Consider the following 22090-nt stretch of genomic DNA (forward strand, 5'->3'; position numbering starts at 1 on the left):
TGGACCCAATGGGCCGAAGGGCCTGTTTCTGCGCTGTATCTCTAAATCTAAAAAAATCTATATTATCCCAATTTCACATCCTACACACTATGGAAAATTTACAGAAGCCAATTAACCTGCAAACCAGCACGTCTTTGGGATGGGGGAGGAAACCGGGGCACCTGGAGAAAACCCACATGGTCAAAGAAAGAATGTTCAAACGTACAGACAGACAGCTGTTGACAAGAAGATAGATACAAAATGCTGGAGTAACTGAGGGGTCAGGCAGCATCTCTGGAGAAAAGTAACAGGTGACATTTCGGGTCGGAACCCTTCTTCACACTAAAAGATAGAGGTAGGGAGGGGGAGGATTGTTTGTGTGGGGGTGGGGTGGAGTGGGGAGGGGAGGGGAGGGGGGGGGGAGGGGAGGGGAGGGGGGGAGGGGAGGGGGGGGACTGGAGGTGAGAAAAGGCCAGAACAAAATGGCCAGAATTGGATAGGATGTACACATATATATATATATATATATATATATATATATTCCTTATTTTGCTTCATTAATTTAATCGATTACATGGAGCTTCACAGTTGATGTTCTTTAAGGAAATAACTAACATTTGTTTCAATGGTCCATTTTGGTGACTCTTTACAATGTTCCTGAATCCCAGTATATGTGGGATCTTTTTCTGCAAAGAGCAGGTTTAATCATATTACGAGAGAGAAGAATGTGTAACTTTACCAATTTTAAAGACAGCATATCTGCGGCTGAGGCATTTTCAACTGTGCATGGGAGGTTAATTTTACCCGGTGATTTAGGTGGCAATGAAGTAATTCTGTTTTCAATAACTTGCTAAAGATTATCAAATAAATATAAATCAGTTGACTAACCAGCAGTGCATTACTGCAAGTATGATTACTGTGAGTATTGAAAGTGTTAGTCCTTTCTTAATCTCAGTGTGATGCTCGGAAAATTCCATTAAATAAAAACGCCAGCCATTTCTCATTATTGAAGCATTACTTTTATATCGTTGTCTTATGCTTGCAAAGGATGCATTTTTTCCTGTCAAATAATTTTTTTTTTTAAAGAAATCTGAATAATTTTAGTAAGATGGTAGTGGAGAGGTACTGCCTTATAGCGCCAGAGACCCGGGTTCGCTTCTGACTACACCCAGTGACCTGCGTGGAGCTTCTCCAAGACCTTCGGTTTCCTCCCACACTCCAAAGACGTGCAGGTTTGTAGGTTAATTGATTTTGATATCTGGGTTGGGAGCCTACTTTAAATGTAATCGCTGATGGCCATAAACATTGCGAAAATTCCCACGCTTACCTGACCGTCAAACTGTCGCCTCCAATCTACCTGTCAAATGTCCTGACGGTAAATAAATTGGTTAAACACAAGTATTTTATGGTATCTTCAAATGACTTTACTTAATTTAATATTACGTGCTTCTAAATGCTTCTAAGACAACCTAGCAAACCTGGGGACAGCATGCGACAGCGCCCGCAATAAGCAATGATACCTGGCGACAAAAGACAATAGACAATAGACAATAGGTGCAGGAGTAGGCCATTCAGCCCTTCGAGCCAGCACCGCCATTCAATGCGATCATGGCTGATCACTCTCAATCAGTACCCTGTTCCTGCCTTCTCCCCATACCCCCTCACTCCGCTATCCTTAAGAGCTCTATCCAGCTCTCTCTTGAAAGCATCCAACGAACTGGCCTCCACTGCCTTCTGAGGCAGAGAATTCCACACCTTCACCACTCTCTGACTGAAAAAGTTCTTCCTCATCTCCGTTCTAAATGGCCTACCCCTTATTCTTAAACTGTGGCCCCTTGTTCTGGACTCCCCCAACATTGGGAACATGTTTCCTGCCTCTAATGTGTCCAATCCCCTAATTATCTTATATGTTTCAACAAGATCCCCCCTCATCCTTCTAAATTCCAATGTATACAAGCCTAATTGCTCCAGCCTTTCAACATACGACAGTCCCGCCATTCCGGGAATTAACCTAGTGAACCTACGCTGCACGCCCTCAATAGCAAGCCAGCTGTGGCCGAGAAATTTCATACCGGTTGATTTCTCAGCGACGTGCCGAGATCCACTACGATTCTTTGAAGACTCCTCACGATCGTGCCCGCGACACCCCGGCGAACTGTCGGTGACAGCCTATTCGCCAGCAGTCGCCTTAAAATCGCCTAAGTGGGACAGGCCCTTTAAATAACCAAACTGAAACGACCCAATTTCCAGACATAGTGCTGGAGTAATAATGTAGCGGGTCAGGCAGCATCTGTGGAGAAAAGGAATAAGTGACGTTTCAGGTCGAGACCCTCTTCGTGCTCATCTGCAGTTCCTTCCCACCCAACTTCCAGAGTGGGATTTGCATTCCTGATTCCTGGACTTTAGGTGAGGTCTCTGGAAGAGACTCCACACATCAACCCAAAAGCAATGCAAATAATGTACTTTGTAATGGATCAAAATAATGCACATTCATCATGAGAGCAGTGAAGTGTAGGCGCTTTAGTGTATGTAAGTTGTCAAGAGTCACAAGTGTAAACAGTGTTTAATTGGCATTTGAGTCTGGACTGGAACAATTAAATTCTTAATTACCACAGCTTTGCAAGAACATTAAATACAACAACACAAAATAAATATCAGTCATTCTTGGTAAACTAGTCCATGATGGTGCAAGGCAAAGTGTGTTGTGCAACGTTAGTTGTGCAAAGTCCATGATAAGTTGGTGCCAAGATTTATTTGTGGTTAGGGTGGTGCATGAATCTGATAGTTGATGGGAAGTAGCTATTCTTGAACCTCGAGGTAATAGTTCACATTGAGAGTGTGACTAGAGTTGTGTGGGTCTTTGGTGATGCTAGTTGTCCTCTTGAGACAGTGCTTCTTGCGGATCCTGTAGATCACTTCAATGGAGGGGTCAATACACGCGATGGACTGGGCAATGTCCAACACGTTCTGCAGCCAACTTCGTTCTGAGGTGTTTGAGTTGCCAAACCAGGCTGTGATGCTGCAAATCAATATGCTGTCCACAGTACGCCTGAAGAGATTTGACGGAGTATTTGTTCCCACGCTGAGTCTCCTCAGACGTCTGAGGAAGTGGAGGCTTTGACGATCTTTATTCAAGATTGCATCGATATGATGGACCCAGGAAAGATCCCAGCCATCAACTGCTTATCATTCCTGCAAAGGGATGCTCCCTTTGGCAAGTGATAAGCAGTTGAATATATTTTGCTTTTTTTTCCCCCCGACTGTGTATATTAAGTGAAGACAAAGCACATTCTTCTTTCAGGAATTAAGACAAGAACAGATGCTTGGTAATTAAAGGTGTCGAGGCAATGACAGAGAGTGTACAGGTATACAGCCCCAGCTGTCAGAATGAAGAAAGGTTTTCTTTGCCTCTTGAGTTTCTCTCCTTGAGTACAGCTCTGTGGAGATGACTTCTCGAGCAGTTTATGCAGCTTCTGCCATATGTTGAGGTGTTTATCCATCTGAACTGTTCGGGGAAATAATCACCCGATTTAACGTTCTGCAGTATGGGAATGCAAATTGAGAAGACTTTAATGCTTCAATTAATGGCATAGTTTAGTTTAGTTTAGAGACTCAGAGCAGAAACCGGCCCCTTTGGCCTACCATGTCCACGCTGACCTGCGATCCCCACACACTAACACTATCCTACACATGCCAGGGACAATTTACCATTTCACCAAGCTAATTAGCCTGCAAAACCTACACGTCTTTAGAGTGTGGGAGGAAACCGGAGCTCCCAGAGAAAACCCACGCAGGTCATGGGAAGAACGTACAATCTCCGTACGGACAGTACCCATGGTCAGGATCGAACCCGGGCCTCTGGCGCTGTAAGGCAGCAACTCTACCACTGTGCCACCGTGCCGCTCCTCAATTAGGACATCACCACAATTTAATAAAAGCCCCACAATACCTTGTGAACGTTTCACTTAGCTTTATTTCCTGTCTCCAGTATTTGAATGCTTTTATCAATTCTATCGCAAAATATTATTTTAAATGTGTCCATAAATTTTTCATATTACAAAAAAAATGAGTGCAAATGATTAATTACTGTCAATTCCTTAATTAAGTGTTGTCTAACGCTATCAAAAATGGAATTGCTGTTAATTTTCTTGTATACTCGACATCAGATAACAGCCCCATTTTGCAGAGGACTGGTCACTCCATGGAACAGTATTGAGTTGACATCTACTGAAACAATAATGCCACCTACAGGTTTAAGGATTGAAGGACTGATTCTAACGCAGTTCCTAATCCATCATGAACAATGGTTTGTGTAGGAAGGAACTGCAGATGCTGGTTTAAACCGAAGATAGACACAAAATGCTGAAGTAACTCAGTGGGACAGGCAGCATCGCTGGAGAGAAGGAATGGGTGACGTTTCGGGTCGAGACCCTTCTTCAGACTAGGCACTAAGAAGGTTCTCGACCCAAAACATCACCCATTCCTTCTCTCCAGAGATGCTGCCTGTCCCGCTGAGTTACTCCAGCATTTTGTGTCTACGTCATGAACAATGGTTCACATAATTTTAAATTTTATTTTCACTTTCCATTTTTTTTGAAGATATGACTGCGACTGATTCTGAAGCTCTGGGCAAGTTTAGTTTAATTTAGAGATACAGCACGTAAACAGGCCCTTCAGCCCACCAAGTTTGTGTCGACCAGCGATCCCCGTATGCCCGCACTATCCTACACACTTGGGACAATTTACAATGTTTTTTTACCAAAGCCAATTAATCTACAAGCCTGCACGTCTTTGGAGTGTGGGAGGAAAGCAGAGGATCCGGAGAAAACCCACGCCATCACAGGGAAAAAGTACAAACTCCGTACAGACAGCACCCGTAGTGAGGAGCAAACCTGGGTGTCTGGCTCTGTCAGGCAGTAACTCTACCACTATGCCACTTTGCCGCCCTCCCGCTATCTCTCGATGTTCTGCTGATAAATATTCTCTCTGTAGCTCTCCCCATGTTATTCAAAGAGCAAAAAGGAGGGCCTACAGACTCTACAATGTATATACATTTGGAAGGCAACATAGAACTGCTGCTATTGGTGGTGCAGCGGTAGAGTTGCTGCCTTACAGTGCAAATAGCGTCAGAGACCTGGGTTCGATCCCGATTACCAGTGCTGTCTGTATGGCGTTTATACGTTCCCCCGTAACTATATGGGTTTTCTCTGAGATCTTCGATTTCCTCCAACTCTCCAAAGACGTACAGGTTTGTAGACTAATTGGCTTGGTATAAATGTAAACTGTGTCTCGTGTATAGGATAGTGTTAATGTGCGGGGGATCGCTGGTCAGTGCTGTCTTGGTGGGCTGAAGGGCCTGTTTCCACACTGTATCTCTAAACTAAACTAAACACAGGAATAAATAAGCAAAACTGTCGATGTAAGATGTGTGAAGAACAAAGGCCAGTATTCGCTGGTAATTGGCAGTTGATAGCATGATTCATTTTGGAATCTCCTTAATTCTGAACTGCTCTAGTTATGCACACAAAAAAACATCTGAACATTCCACTATACTCTCAGTTTTGACACAATCTTGCAGTTTACAAAAAAGACTTGGGGAATTTCCACTTCACGATTAACACTGCACTCAATGCTTTTTAATAAGAGTGGAATTAATTAGCCCAAAAGCATCAGTGACAATCTCATTCCTAATTAACAGGTGTACCAGTTCTTTGAAAGACATTCAATTATTCCCATTGTTGTTTCAATAGTTTAGCTGAGCAGTATCTCGACTACATATCCAGACTCCATGAATAGGTAAAATATGCTTACAAATCTGCAATTAAATGAATCTTAACTTTTCAAAGTACCTTAGCAAACAATATCTCCCAGCAAATTATTATTTTTTTAAACAACAAATCAGGACTGCTTCTTTCTTGAATACATCGAACGATGCCACACTTATTGAGTGAATAATGTAAAATATCTAATTAATTCCTATTGATGTTCTGCATAATAATGACCAGAACAGCAGGATACATATTTCAGTTTTCAATTAGTAGCTTCTGTATTAAAAATAAATTTCCACCCACTGTGAGAATAATATTGGGGCCTCTTAAGGCCACATCAATTAGCAATCACATGTGCTCAATATGTATCAGTTTCATCCTTTTAACCGAACAACTTAATTTAGGACAAGATGGACAGGCAGTTAAGTTTAAGATGAAATTATACTGCCATTTGTTGATCTGATGGGAAATGGGGTGGGAGCTGCTTTACGTTTCATATTTTATTATTTTCATATTTCAGATACAGCGCGGAAACAGGCCTTTTCGGCCCACCAAGTCCGCGCCGCCCAGCGATCCCCGCACATTAACACTATCCTACACACACTAGGAACATTTTTTACATTTACCCAGTCAATTAACCTACATACCTGTACGTCTTTGGAGTGTGGGAGGAAACCGAAGATCTCGGAGAAAACCCACGCAGGTCACGGGGAGAACGTACAAACTCCTTACAGTACAGCACCCGTAGTCAGGATCGAACCTGAGTCTCCGGCGCTGCATTCGCTGTAAGGCAGCAACTCTACCGTTGCGCCACCGTGCCGCCACCGTTCTCATCGTCCACCCTGGGTAGTTCTACAGAACTGGCAAAATTTGCAGCAAAGCGTCAACTATGGTACTCTGAAGCACCAATTGCCACTTTTGATTGTTGCAGTTGACGTACGAAAGAAGAAGCTGGGAAATGGTTTTCAATGTAAGTCCAACCAAAAATGGTCAGTGTGTTGTGATAATGGTCTTTAATGACTGTATGAGGACAATAAAGACACAGATGTAGGAAGGAACTGCAGATGCTGGTTTACACTGAAGATAGACACAAAATGCTGGAGTAACTCAGCAGGTCAGGCAGCTTCTCTGGAGAGAAGGAATGGGTGACGTTTCAGGTCGAGACCCTTCTTTCGACAAATATGTTTGGTCAATTTCAATCTCTGCCTCACAAACTTGTTCATCTCTGAATGAAAGACTTTAGATTTTTAGACTTTAGAGACACAGAGTGGAAACAGGATCTCGGTGCACCGAGTCCGCGCCGACCAGCGATCACCCCGTACACAAGCGCCATTCCGCACACAAGGACCAATTTACAATTTTACAGCTGCCAATTAACCTACAAACTTGTACGTCTTTGGAATGCGGGAGGAAACCGGAGCACCCGGGGAAAACCCACGTGGTCACGGGGAGAGCGTACAAACTCCGTACAGACAGCACCTGTGGTCAGGATCGGACCCGGGTCTCCGTCGCTGTAAGGCAGCAACTCTACCGCTGTGCCACCGTGCCGCCCATCTCTGGCGGTTCCTCTCTGAGTGAAAGCTGGCATGAACATAGCAAATGTTAATTGTAGAAGTTGCTGGGGTATAGAAACCACACAGTTCACACATACTGGAAAGATGCTATTCAGAGTCTTAAGCTGAAATGTTTTTTTACACACTCTGTGGGAGAGGAGGAGTTTTAATGCCCTGGTGTGAACAAGGCCCTGAGGGGTTTGAAACCCTTCCCTTCCCAGTGCTGATGTATTCAGTCACCTTGAAGAAGAAATCACTGCAATATTAACTGAGAAAGCTAAAAGAAAAACACTGATAGGATCATTTAACACTTACGAGAGTGCTTGGCTGCTTTTGGTGGAGGGTTTAATCATTTAAGATAAGTGAGTTAATCACCCTCAAAATAGAAGAAAGCATCATGTGACTTGGATGTGCCAAGCCTTCATTTAAACTCCACGATCTCCCAGTCACCCAATCCTTCTGGAATGTTTGAATCTTCCCCTTATTCACATTGAAACTTTCTGCACTTGAATTAACTTACAATTTTACTGATCATCGGGTTTAGATTCAAACACTTGAAGCCCGGAATTTGATTTCTTGCAGTAGCGAATTCTAGAGTCCGTGAATTTGGCACAGAATTTGGCCCAACTTGTGCATGCTGACCAGAATGCCCCCATCTAAACCAGTTCAATTTGCCTGCAAATGGCCCGTATCCCTCTAAGCCTTTCCTAGCCATGTACCCGACTATCTGAAGGTGCTGGCGATCTGGTTTGTAGGAGCCGAGGTGTGCAACACTAATTGGCTGGAGCGGATAGCCAAGGTCAAGCAAAAACTGGAAGCAGCGATCTCTCTCGATAACCAGGAACAAATGTGATCATCAGGTGTGAGTTGCTCTCGAGGCTGTTCTACGGTGCAAGTTTTGCCCGTCCCCCGCCCCTCTACCTCACCAACCACCTGGCCATCTTCCAGTTCATCTGGGGATCAAAGATGGAGTGGGTCCGATGGGTCACGATACACAGGTTGGGGGACAAAGGTGTGCCCAAAGCCACCCTCTTCCTGGTGGTCACCTTTGTGTGTAGCTGCACCAGGTTGTGCATACAGCCAAAGCACCTGAGCACTCATTGTCACTACCCACTGAGATTCTACCTGTCCCTGGTGTTGCGAAGGATCTGCCTGGCACCAATGTCCTGCAATGTGCCAGTCAGCTGGACATTTCCGCATCACCTGTCCTTTGTGGCAAAGTTCTTCCGGACCAACACCTTTCACCACAGGTGTCCACCGGGCAGTGGTCAACGCGGAACATCCCGCAGGCACTGCAGGACAAGGATTCGATGGATCCTGTGGCCTGGTTCCCTGAGCAGATTACCTAATGCCTCATCGGCGGAACTCACCAACAAGCACCAAGGCCTGGCTTGGCTGGCGGTGAGGGGAGCCCTCCCAGTCTGATCCTTCCTGCACCGTCAGAGCCTCACTACCAGCGCACGCTGCCCTCGGGACGGCTGCTATGGAGAGGAGACGGTTGCCCACCTCTTGAGTGTGGGTTTGTGAAGAGAGTCTAGAGAATGATGCAAGGGTCCTTGTCATGGTTCATCCCGAACTGCACGGAACAGAAGACTCGCTGACTTATGATCAGTTTCTGCTTCAGTCTGAAGAAAGGTTCTGAGGCGAAATGTCACCCTTTCCTGTTCTCCAGAGATACTGCCTGACCCATTGAGTTGCTCCAGAGTTTTGTGTCTATCGCTGATTAATGGGCTGTTCCCAGGGACACATGTGGAGACGGAGATCAAGTGCTGCTGGAAGGTCATCAACTCGTGAGGAACGCTCTTTGCTCTGCCCGAAACTTGTTAGTCTCTCCGCTCAGCGAGATGTCCATCAGGGAATGTTGCCGACTGCCCCGCTCCAGACTGCGGGAGTACGTGCCGAGGGACGGCACTGAAGCTCGGTGCAGCCAACGCCAAGGCTCTGTGGGGGAGGACCACAGTCTAGGGTCCTTCCACCGCAGGACATCGAGGAGCTGTCCGGTCCGATCCCCCCCGTGCTCTCGGTCCATTGGAAATTCCAAATTCGGTCCAATCAAATAGGCCCAACAGAGGATGTACTTCCTGCGGCAACTGAAGAAACACAATCTGCCACAGGCAATGATGGTCCAATTCTATACTGCCATCATTGAGTCCGTCCTCGCCTTCTCCATCATGGTCTGGTTTGGCTCAGCCACCAAGCACGACATCCGGAGGCTGCAACGGATCGTTCGCACAGCTGAGAAGGTTGTTGGCTGCAACCTTCCCCCCATTGACGAACTGTACACTGCAATGGCCAGGAAGCGAACGGGCAAGATCATCTCTGACCACTCTCACCCTGGCCACAAACTCTTTGAAGCACTTCCTTCTGGAAGGCGACTCTGTACTGTCAAAGCAGCCACAGCCAGACATAAAAACAGCTTTTTTTCCACAAGTGATGGTTCTACTCAATAGCCAGTCTGTAGTCTCTGTTTCGCTCTGGTTTATTTTCACTATTTTATGTTTAGACCGTAATGGTGTATCCTTATTGTTTTGATGTATTTATTGTTTTGATGTGTTTATGCTTTATTCTTAATTGTTAACTATATGTTTGTGTTGTCACTTGTGAGCGGAGCACCAAGGCACATTCCTTGTATATGCATACTTGGCCAATAAACGTATTCATTCATTCATTCATTCATTCATTCATTCATTCCCAATCCAGGAAAGCCCCAGGCTGCTGCCTTTGAGTGGATCGGCCCACGAATCGACATCCTTCTCCTCGCCAGCCCATCTTTGTGTCCCAGCCGACCTTGAAGGCGCTGTAGGCATGACCCCGGTTCACCTTCCAACCGGCCCTTGCTCCTCGCGTCCCACATCTGACTGACATTCAAGGTCATTCAAAGCGTAAAAGTTATTGTTGGAAAACTTGAGAAGAACCTGCAATTATTATCCTCTTTTAAAAAGTGACGCAAAGTGCCGGAGTAGCTCAACAGGTACGGTAGCATCTCTGGAAAGCATGGATAGGTGACGTTTCGGGTCGGCACCCTTCTTCAGACTGAAGAGCATTGTGCCTGCATTTACCCTCTTTAATCTGTTCCAGAAGATGGCAGCACAGAGCTGCTGCTCAGTAACACTTGTCTCTCATTGTTTGTTCTCTAGACTACCCCTCAGAGAGCCATTGCTGGTGTTGGCCACACTGGGGCAGGTGAGTGAAGGCCCTCTTGCGGTTCTTTGGGAGGGATCCAGGCTCTGGGATAAGTGGCAAGGATGTTAGAGTTGCCGGTGGCAGGAGAGGTGGTGGTGGAAGACAATCGACCCCCAGCCTTGACGAAGGGGCGTGCTGGTAGAAGGATGGTGTTTGTCACTCTTGAAAGCACTGAGCAGTCGAGAGCTGGAGATTACTTGGCATGGGGGGGGAGGGGGGTTGGGAAATTATTCCAAGTTAGAAGATTGGGGAAATGGGAGAATCTCGAGGGAATGGAAGGAACTAAAAGGAAATTGCGAAGAGGGAGTGAACTGAGAAGTAGGGGGATGGAGGGAGAAGGAAGACGAGGGGAGGCATTTAGGAGGGTGGGAGGCTGGAGCAAGTTTCTCCCAGTCTTGGCTATGAATGTTGAGAAGTAACAAGAAGGATGAAACCAGGTAGACTTCGCCCTCTCCAACCAACCTGTCATAATAGTTTAAGTATTGTACAAAGTATTAAGTAATAGTAATGTCATAACTAAGATTGGTCGACACACAGTTGTAATGGAGTTGCCATTACGCAGTGAGCAATCTCTACGACATGAAATAAGATGGATTGAGACCAAACCCAGACGTTCAAAACTAGGGCATCCATGAAGTGGCAGTACAGCTGCATTCTGCGATAATCTGTAACTTTGTGGCTGGAATTTCCTTCATTCTACTCCAACCATTAGGCCAGGAAACTAAAACTGACTGTAAGATTTTGTTCTATATCCCCCCAAATCACCGTCTATATCTCTCATTTCCCTTTACCCTGACTCACTGTTTGAGGAAGGGTCTCGACCCGAAACGTCACCGATTCCTTTTCTCCAGGGGTGCTGCCTGACCTGCTGAGTTACTCCAGCTTTTTGTGCCTATCTTCAGTTGAAACCAGCATCTACAGTTCCTTCCTCGTACAGACTAAAACTGATTGATTGGGAATAACAGAATGGGCGTTCCAGGAGCAGTACATGGCCCAACCTAGAGTGAGATTCCACGCGGGATCACATGCCAACCAGCACAAGCAACATGCCATTACATAGAAACATAGAAAATAGGTGCAGGAGTAGGCCATTCGGCCCTTCAAGCCTGCACCGCCATTCAATATGATCATGGCTGATCATCCAACTCAGTATCCCGTACCTGCCTTCTCTCCATACCCCCTGATCCCTTTAGCCACAAGGGCCACATCTAACTCCCTCTTAAATATAGCCAATGAACTGGCCTCAACTACCTTCTACGGCAGAGAATTCCACAGATTCACCACTCTCTGTGTGAAAAAAAACGTTCTCATCTCGGTCCTAAAAGACTTCCCCCTTATCCTTAAACTGTGACCCCTTGTTCTGGACTTCCTCAACATCGGGAACAATCTTCCTGCATCTAGCCTGTCCAACCCCTTAAGAATTTTGTAAGTTTCTATAAGATCCCCCCTCAATCTTCTAAATTCCAGCGAGTACAAGCCGAGTCTATCCAGTCTTTCTTCATATGAAAGTCCTGCCATCCCAGGAATCAATCTGGTGAACCTTCTCTGTACTCCCTCCCATCGATTGAGTTCAGTAACTCCACAGCCAGTGGATCAGATCAAAACTTTATCATCCTTCCACGTCCATCAGTGAACCCTGGGTGTGCAATTAAACGTCTACTGAGAGGATACTCTATAAAAGTCGTTGGTGTAGAGCTACTTTTTCATCCTTTCCTCTCCTGCATCTTTAGAATGTATCGTGCATAGATGGATGTGCAGATGCTTGAATCTTGCATGGCATCTGCAGTTCCTTGTGTCTCCCTAGAGAATTTGTCTTGCCTCCCATATTTCCCAATGATGCTCAAAGATCATGTCGGGAGGCAGAATAAAAGATGTCCTCATCACAAGGTACTGTTCCTATTCCTGACAAATTCCTGACAGACAGTGCAGGTCTACCACCGATATTCCGGCACCCTTGGTTCCAGAAACTTTCTGGATTATCCGTTTTGCCGGACCAACAGAGGTCACGGGTTCCGAGAGGAGTCGAACGGTGCCGAAACCAAAGATGGCCTCGGAGGTCGGCTATGGGAATGGATCTGCCAGCTCCAGGTGGGCCGGCGTTCCAGAGCCCCGGCCGCAAGGGGGCAAAGTCAACCCACTGGTTGGCCGTGGAAGTCCCATTGAGATTGAAACCAGCCACCTCACCCTGCCTAAATTGGCACATTTTAGGGACACACACGCACGCACGCACGCACACACACACACACACACACGCGCACACACACGCGCACGCACACACGCGCGCACACACGCACACACACATACACACACACACACACACACACACACACACACACACGCACACATACACACACACACACACACACACACTTCCTGGGGGATTTCAAATGTGTTCAGGTAACTTTGTCCGGATTAAAGGAGGTGCCAGACCACCAGTGGCCAGAAACCTGGTGATGGACTGTACCTGTGATGGAATAATGAGCTTGTCTCAGCTTTCCTCTCTGATGATACACTTATCACCGTTGCGCAGAATGTTGTGTATCCAAGTGCATGTGTCCAGGATTAAACCTCTCACACAGAACTCTGCCGATAGGATCGCCTTGATCCTAGCCTTCTGAACTGAGGTCTAGACTGTGTGGGAGAAACATATATTTTAAATGACACAGGGGTGAATTGTTAAGGGTGAAATATTTTAAATTAATGGTCCAATGTAAAAGCGACCAATACAAAATTATTTTTGGTTTGTTTTAAAATTTCAAGTCTGAGGTTTTTCATCGTGAAGGTAATGAATTACAAAGAACAGTGGGACTTTTGGTAAAAGTCGTACTGAAAATCTGTTAGATTTTGTAGTTAATACTAATTACAATTTCAATATTTGGAAACAAAGACATTTACCATCTGCTCACATTACAAGTTTGAGGCTGGCTGCCAATCTTGAATGATGCATGGGACTGAAATCTCCCATGTATCTCTGTGTAGATGCATGTGCATGGAAATAATCATGTTCCATAAGCAATAGTGCCGATACTATACGATGAACGTTTACCGGCACTGGGCCTGCACTCGCTGGAGTTTACAAGAATGAGGGGGGTCGTCATTGAAGCATAAAGAACAGAGAAAGCCTTGGATAGAGTGGATGTGGAGAGGATGTTTCCACTAGTGGGAGAGTCTAGGGCTACAGGTCATAGCCTCAAAATTAAACGACTTTTTTTAGGAAGGAGATGAGGAGAAATTTCTTTAGTCAGTGGAATCTGTGGAATTCTTTGCTACAGAAGGCTGTGGAGGCCAAGTCAACGGATATTTCTAAGGCAGAGATAGATAGATTCTTGGTTAGTACATGTGTCAGAGGTTATGGGGAGAAGGCAGGAGAATGGGGTTAGGAGGGAGAGATAGATCAGCCATGATCGAATGGCGGAGCAGACTTGATGGGCCAAATGGCCTAATTCTACTCCTATCACTTTTGACCTTACTTCCTTAAAGACCAGGTAGGCTTTTGTTTCATTCATTTATTACGTTGATTATTCTAATCATATTAAACGTCATCATTGGTAACTTGCAATTTTTTGGGGTATTGACTGTGTATTTGAATGTGTTCCTAAAATTTGTTCCTGTTTAAATCCATGAACTCACCTTTAGAAAGTGTATAATCTGTAACCAATTGAAGAAAGCCAAGATGCTGGAGATAGATTTCCAACTCAAAAGAAATAATTAGCTAAATTTACTCGCTACAATTTTATTTTTATTACTTAAGACCTCTGACTTACATTTTCATTGCCAGAGTCTGCTGATCATTTTTATTTCTAGATTTAGGTTTATTAATGTCACGTGCACCAATGTAGAGTGAAATTCTATCTAATTGCAACAGATAGTACTATATATAAATACAATTAAGTCAGGTACAAAACGTAGAGCAAATGGGAAGAGAAACAGTGCAGAATATAGTTCTCAGTATTGTAGTGCACCAGTTCCATTGACAAAGTCCAATGTTGCATAAGGGTAGCAGTGAATCGGACTGTGCCATAGCTTATGGAAGGACCGTTCAGAAGCTTAATAACAGAGGGGAAGAAGCTATTCCTGAGTCTGATGGTGTTCTCTTTCAAGCTTCTGTAACTTCTGCCCGCAGGGAGCAGGGAGAAAAAGGAATGACCGGGGAGGGGCAAGATTTTGATTATGTTGGCTGCTTTTTCTGGCCTGTGTGATGGACTGGACATCGATAACTCTCTGGAATTTCTTGCAGAGCTACTCCCAAACCAAGCTGTGACATTCCGTTGATCTGAATTGGTCGGGTACCAGAAACATGGACATTAGGGAGACTGAATAGTTGGAAAATGTCAACACTAATGGAGGCAAGTGTAAATTTGAAGTTGTGTTATAAACTTGCAATCCTTTGGCAGCTCAGATCACCTCCATGACAAGGCATTGAAATTAAGTATTTTTGGTGGTTAAATGTACTACACCTACCATAGTTACCGACAGATTGCATTGGGCTGTCTTTTGAAGATAGACACAAAATGCTGGAGTAACTCAGAGGATGAGGCAGCATCTCTGGGTGACGTTTCGGGTCGAGACCCTTCTTCAGACTTGCTGCCTGACCTGCTGAGTTACTCCAGTGTTTCGTGTTTATCTTTGGTGTAAGCCAGCATTTGCAGTTCCTTCCAGCACGGGCTGTCTTTTGAGATTGGCTTTTGATATTGGCTACAACCAGTAAGTTTAATGATTGCATCCTTGTCCTCTCCAATGATATTGCACCATATAATTATCTTCCCATCACAATCACTGTCCTTGCACCTCACTGTCATTTAATCCCCCATTCTGCGGTAGATCTTGTCACTGATCTAGACTACTGTACACAGCACCAGTGCAGCGTACAATGAATGATTATTTATAATTTCTAGCTCTGTTCTGGCCTTTTATGTTGTTCCTTTATCTTGTCATTCATTTCCAATGAGCCTTCACTGAAAGTGGATGTGCTTTCTCCACAGCTCTTATCCCCATATTATTCTTGTTCTTACTTTTCAATGTGATCCAATCATCCCCTCGGTTGCAGCCCCTACACTTCACTGAATATTATTTATCTTGTACATCTTTTTCTAATAACAATTCCTCTGCTATCAATGGAAGTTTTGTCTGTGTTCTTCCCAGCTATCCGGTTTATTTATAGCAGCCAATTTCTGAATTGCAAACCAATACCTCCGATAATTGAACGCTTTATCATACATTTAATTGGTAATAAATAAACAACAAAGCATGCATCCAGATATTTTGCCATTGATCCCTATAGTTTCACCCTTTTATACCCGTTACACTTTGAGATGTTTTTGCCACTTCTTTGTTGGAAAGAACAGGAAAAAAATAAAGTTCCTTTTAACATTCTTCTTAAGCTATCTCCAAACATTTAAGTAAACAAGTTTTAAGTGATGGTGGTTCACTGTTAGAAGGTCTTTTGATCTCAGCCTGTCTGCGAAGAAAGATATATAAAGACACAAGGGTATAGGCAGACAAGCTTTCTCGAGCTGAACAGTTGTGAAAATTTTTGGGCAGATTTTGAAAGTCAGAATTCATTAAATGAACCGTGAACAAAGCAAAGTCAAAGTAGACAGCCGACTGATGTGAGGAAGAGTTGTTTATTTTGGATCGTTAACATGAAAGAACTGATACAACTAAAGAATTTTGATTAGAATTGTTGTGCTGTGTTCATTTGCAGTTTTGAATGTATGTCAAGTCTCTGATTCAAGGCAGCGTTCAGCCAACAAGCACAATTCAGTTCAGATCACTAGGGGGTGCTTTTGTTACATCCCAGGGTTATACTTCTGTGCCACTGGATGCAAGCCTCTGAGTCAACTCATTACATCTAAGATGGCACCTTCAGAACACCTGATTTTGCAATGCATCTTTGTTTGCGTCTGAAATTTCATGGTCTGGAGATTTGATGGCCCTGTCCTTGTTTTCTACATGCAACAGAATTTAATTCAAGCAGAAGGTATCACAAAATGCTGGAGTAACTCAGCGGGTCAGGCAGCATCTCTGGAGAGAAGGAATGGGTGACGTTATGGGTCGAGACCCTTCATCAGTCTGAAGAAGGGTCTCGACCCGAAACGTCACCCATTCCTTCTCTCCAGAGATGCTGCCTGACCCGCTGAGTTACTCCAGCATTTTGTGGTACCTTCGATTTGTACCAGGATCTGCAGTTATTTTCCTAATTAAAGCATAAAATCAATTGCCAAATGAGAGAGGACAACTGGTGCAATGAATATTTTCAACACGTCATTCTCCGACATCTCCGCCCGCCAACTTCAACGTGATCCCACTACCGGTCACATCTTCTAGTTCCCACCCCTTCCGTTTTCCAAAGAGAACATTCCATCCACAGCTAGCATTTATTTCAAGAGGCCTTGTATATAAAAGCAGGGATGTAATGCTGGGGCTCTATAAGGTGCCGGTAAGGCCGCATTTGGAATACTGTGAGCAGTTTTGGGCACTATATCTGAGGAAGGATGTGCTGGTTCTGGAGAGGGTCCAGAGGAAGTTCACAAGAATGATCCCAAGTTAACCTATGAGCAGGTTGACCTATGATGAGCATTTGTCGGCACTGGGCCTGTATTCGCTGGAGTTTAGAAGAATGAGGGAGGACCTAATTGAAACGTACAGAATAGTGAAAGGCTTGGATAGATTGGATGTGGAGAGGATGTTTCCACTAGTGGGAGAGTCTACGACTAGAGGTCATAGCCTCACAATGAAAGGACATTATTTTAGGAAGGAGATGAGGAGAAATTTCTTTAGTCAGAGGGTGGTGAATCTGTGGAATTCTTTGCCACAGAAGGCTGTGGAGGCCAAGTCAGTGGATATTTTTCAGGCAGAGATAGATAGATTTTTGATTTGTACCGGTGTCAGAGGTTATGGGGAGAAGGCAGGAGAATGGGGTTAGGAGGGAAAGTTAGGTGGCGCCATCAGCAATGGCAGCCTCGCCAACGGTCTGTCTTTTTTTGTCTTTTTTGTTATTTTTAGTGTATTAAAAGTCTGTGTTAATGTTCTCTGGTTTGTTTTATGTGGGGGTGGGGGAGACGGTCGGGGGAAACTTTTTTCAATCTCTTACCTTGCCAGAGACGCAATTGTTTTCCGGATTGTATCTCCGGTCGTTCTGTGGCCTAACATCATGGAGCTGGAGGCCTTGCTCAAGGCTGACTTTGAGCCCCACCGCGGGGCTGTGGACTTACCATCAGACCCTGCGATCCCTTGCCTGGGATCGATGTTCCAACCGCGGCCTGTGGATTTCACCATCGAGAAGCTCGTAGTCTCGGATAAAGACTGATGTCGGGAAGTTCCAAAGTCGCAGGAGGTTCGATCAGCCCCGATGTGGGGTCCGATCGCCCGGCGCGGGGGAGCTGAGATCCCCCGATGTGGGAGCTTGATCGCCCCGATGTGGAGGGCTCAATGGCCGGCTACGGGAGCCATGATCGCCCTGACAATGGAAGGTTCGAGTGCCCCGACCGCGGGAGAACAAAGAAGGGAAGAAGATTGGACTTTTCTTTTTGCCTTCCATCACAGTGAGGAATGTGGATGTTTATGTTAAAATGTGGTGGATGTTTATGTTAAAATGTATTTTGTGTGTTTTGTTGCTTTTTATTGGTATGACTGTATGGCAAATCAAATTCCTCGTATGTTGCAAACCATACTTGGCTAATAAAGTATGATTATGAATAGGATTAGATCAACCATGATCGAATGATGGAGTAGACTTGATGGGCCGGATGGCCTAATTCTGCTCCTAACACTACTGACCTGATGACTTATGACTCCTTGGTTCTCACACAACCCGTCTCTCCCCCCCAGGAACTTTCCCCAGCAACCATAGGAGATACAACATCTGTCCCTGCACCTCCTCTTTTACTTCCATCTAGGGACCCCAGCTTCCCTTTCAGGTGAGACAGAGGTTCGCATGCACCTCTTCAATCCATGTCTACTGTATATGGTATGCCTGATGTAGTCTCCTTTACATCAGAACCTCCAAGGGTAGACCAAGCCACCATTTTGCCGCACGCTTGCACTCGGTCTGCCAAGGCCTGCTGGTTCACTTAAAATGGCCAGATTTAACTCCCCATCCCGTTCCCACAACGGCCTTTCTGTCCTCGGCTTCCTCCATTGCCAGAAAGAGGCCATGCGCAAACTGGCGGAACAACATCTCATATTCCACAGCCCAATGGTATGAACATTGATTTGTGCAACTTCAATGAATAACCGCCTCTCCCACCTTGCCCTCTCTCTTCCCTGTGCCTCCATCCCCTGTTGTGCTTCTGTTTTTTTCACCATCTCCCAACCCTCCCAGTCACCCTGTTCCTTTCCCCTCTGTCGAACACACATTGCTGATATCACAAGCCTCCATTTCCCTTTTCTCCCCCTTTCCCCTTTCCCCGTTCTCCTTCCACCACATTCCGCCCTCCGGCTTCACATTTCATTCCTTCTCTTCTCCCTGTCTGGCACCCTTGTGCCTGTTCTCCTTTACACCTCGAGGTTTTTGTCACTTCTTGTGCTGCCGCAAGTAAGAATTCAGGGACATATGACAATCAACCACTCTAAACTCTTCACTCGCGACTCTTACCCCACCCAATCTGCTGATCAAACCCCCTTATCCAGAACCCACCTCTCACTTGCCAGGATTTGTCTACCCCGCCCCTCTTTTCTAGTTTTATCCCCCTATTCCAATCAGTTTGAAGAAGGGTCCTGACCCGAAATGTCAACTGCCCATTCCCTCCACGGACGCTGCCTGACCCACTGATCTCTTGCAGCCATTTCTGCTTTGCTCACTGAATATTTTTATAATGTGGTTCCTTACATGCCTGGTCCCTGTGCCTGAAGCAATGTGAGCATCGAGGAAGGCTCCAGCTCTTGTGCAGTCTGCAATTTGTGCCTCCCCTGTGAAACTGATTCAGGTAAGGGCTAATTCACGTCCATTGTGGACTGTGCACTGTAAGAGAGGACAGACACAAAAAGCTGGAGTAACTCAGCGGGTCATGCAGCATCTCTGGAGAAAAGGAATAGGTGACGTTTCAGGTCGAGGCCCTTCAGAAGAATGTCTGAAGAAGGGTCTCAAACCGAAACGTCATCTATTCCTTTTCTCCAGAGATGCTGCCTGACCCACTGAGTTATTCCAGCCTTTTGCGTCTATCTTCCATTTAAACCAGCATCTGCAATTCCTTCCGACACTATAAGGATAACGAAATGAGAATAATTCATGTCTCCAATGAAGACACAGGTATAGGTCAGGCCATGAAACAAGGACTGTCCATGTGTCCAAAATGCTCTATTCATGCGTGTTTCAAATACATGATCAATTACTTTGTAATTGAGTTTTTCTGCTGAATCGTCTGGAACAGAACTCCCAGGGTACTGTGCAGTTTAGAACTACAGTACTGCTGGACAATTGAGAGGAATTCAGAGCGAAGCTGTTTTTTTGTGAAGAATGTAATAGCTGATCTGGCCGTGATCCCATTTAAATCCCTGATGTGATGGGGGGTAGAGTAGATTGGAGGGGAAGGGTGCATGACTCTGCAGGTGGGCTAACCATTCGAGAGCCCTACCGTGACCTACCGAAGGAGACAAACAACAGGCCATAGATAGGCACAAAGTGCTGGAGTAACTCAGCGGGTCTGCCGAACATGGATAGGTGATGATTCAGGTCCAGTTTAGTTTAGCTTAGAGGTACATCACGGAAACAGACCATTCGGCCCACCAATTCCACGCCGACCAGCCACTCCCGTACAGTAGCACTATCCTACGCACTAGGGACAATTTACAATCTTTACCGAAGCCAATTAACCTACGAACCTGTACGTCTTTGGAGTGTGGGAGGAAACCGGAGCACCCGGAGAAAACCCACGCAATCACGGAGAGAATGTGTAAACTCCCTACAGACAGAACCCATGATCGGGATCGAACACGGCTCTCTGGCGTTGTGAGGCAGCAACTCTACTGCTACGCCACTATATATATATATATATATATATATATATATATACGTACTAACAACATGAGACTTTTAGCAATATGTAAATAGAAAATAGATTTCATGTTCCTTTGGAATTGCAATGAATCATTCTGTATTTTTGCCATCTCTAGATTCCCAATACTTTCTATTAATGCAACTTCATTGATTTATTTTCTCCTCCATTCCACCATTCTGATGACCTTTCCTTTTATTTACCCGTGTCCTGGCCTTCGGCCGCAGTAGAAGGACGATGGGCCGAATGGCCTAATTCTGCTCTTACAACTTCTGAACTTATGAAGGACCTGGTACGGGGTCTGCTGCGGTGGGGGGGGGGGGGGGGGAGCTTGGAAGCTGCCGAGCTCGGCTTCGAAGACCGGAGAGTCGAGGAGGAGGGAGCTGCTGGCGGCGACGGACGAGAGGAGTAGGCCGGTGGGAGAGGGACCGGGGTATTGTCTTCAGCATCTTTAAGGTCGGCTGCAGGAGGCGCCTCTGGGACACGGAGGCGGGCGGTCGGTCAGGTGAGGAGGGGGACGAGGTGATGGAGGAGGCCCTGGGTTTTACCCGGATTGGGAGATGCTCCAGTACATCGAGCACGTGTCCTATGCACCCATTGTGATTGCTGTTCCTCTCTTCCTCATCATCCCCTTTCCACAAATCAGAACAAGTTAAATCAAGCAAACCAGCACGTCAAACATGTGTAGGAAGGAACTGCAGATGCTGCTTTATACCAAAGATAGACACAAAATGCTGGAGTAACCCAGTGGGCCAGGCAGCATCTCTGGAGAAAAGGAATAGGCGACGTTTCGGGTTGGGACTCTACATCAGATGAAGGGCTCCCACCCAAAACATCATCTATTCCTTCTCTCCAGAGATGCTGCCTGACCCACTGAGTTACTCCAGCAATTTGTGTCAATCTTTGGTGTAAACCAGCCTCTGCAGTTTCTTTCCTACACATGTGAAGGGAGGTGGGGTTAGATATGAGCAGACTACGGTCTGGAATCATTCCTGACCCTCTGCTCACTGCAGGCTGTGCAGATTCCAAGCCTGGTATCTCCAGCCCCCTATCCTCCTGTTGGCCCAGCCTGTAGATAAAACAGGATCCCAGCCACTCTGCTGCCAAAGGGATAGTTGTACAAAACCATTCCCTGTGGGAAATGAGAACTGGTGAGAATTATGTGTCCACATGATAACAGGCACTGTGGTAGCTGTAAGGTAGCTCCAGCTCAATGGTTCTGGTTCTTTATTGTCGCATGTGCACAGCACAGTGAAATTCTTTTGCACAGCCACAAATGCGCAGTCAACACATTTTTGCGTCGTTTGCAAAGAAAGAAAAACAGTCCAAAGTTCGCATGTTGGAAGTACTGGATCCTGGTCATGGTATCCAATGGTAGTCATGACATGACTGTTTGCTGGAACATAAGAATGTGAAGTAGGAGTGTTGGTTGTAAGGGATTATTATCAGTAACTAGACAAAGTGGACCCGTTGGGCCCAAACCTCTCCTGCATTGGTGCAGCATCCTGTCCTCCCCCCTCTCCCCTCTCCCTTCTCCCCCACTCCCCCCTTCCCTCCTCCCCTCCCCTCCCCTCCTTTTAAACTTTAAAATGTGAATATCTTTAAAAATATA

This window comes from Rhinoraja longicauda, chromosome 25 (genome assembly GCF_053455715.1).
Source record: "Rhinoraja longicauda isolate Sanriku21f chromosome 25, sRhiLon1.1, whole genome shotgun sequence".
Lineage (NCBI taxonomy): Eukaryota > Metazoa > Chordata > Chondrichthyes > Rajiformes > Arhynchobatidae > Rhinoraja > Rhinoraja longicauda.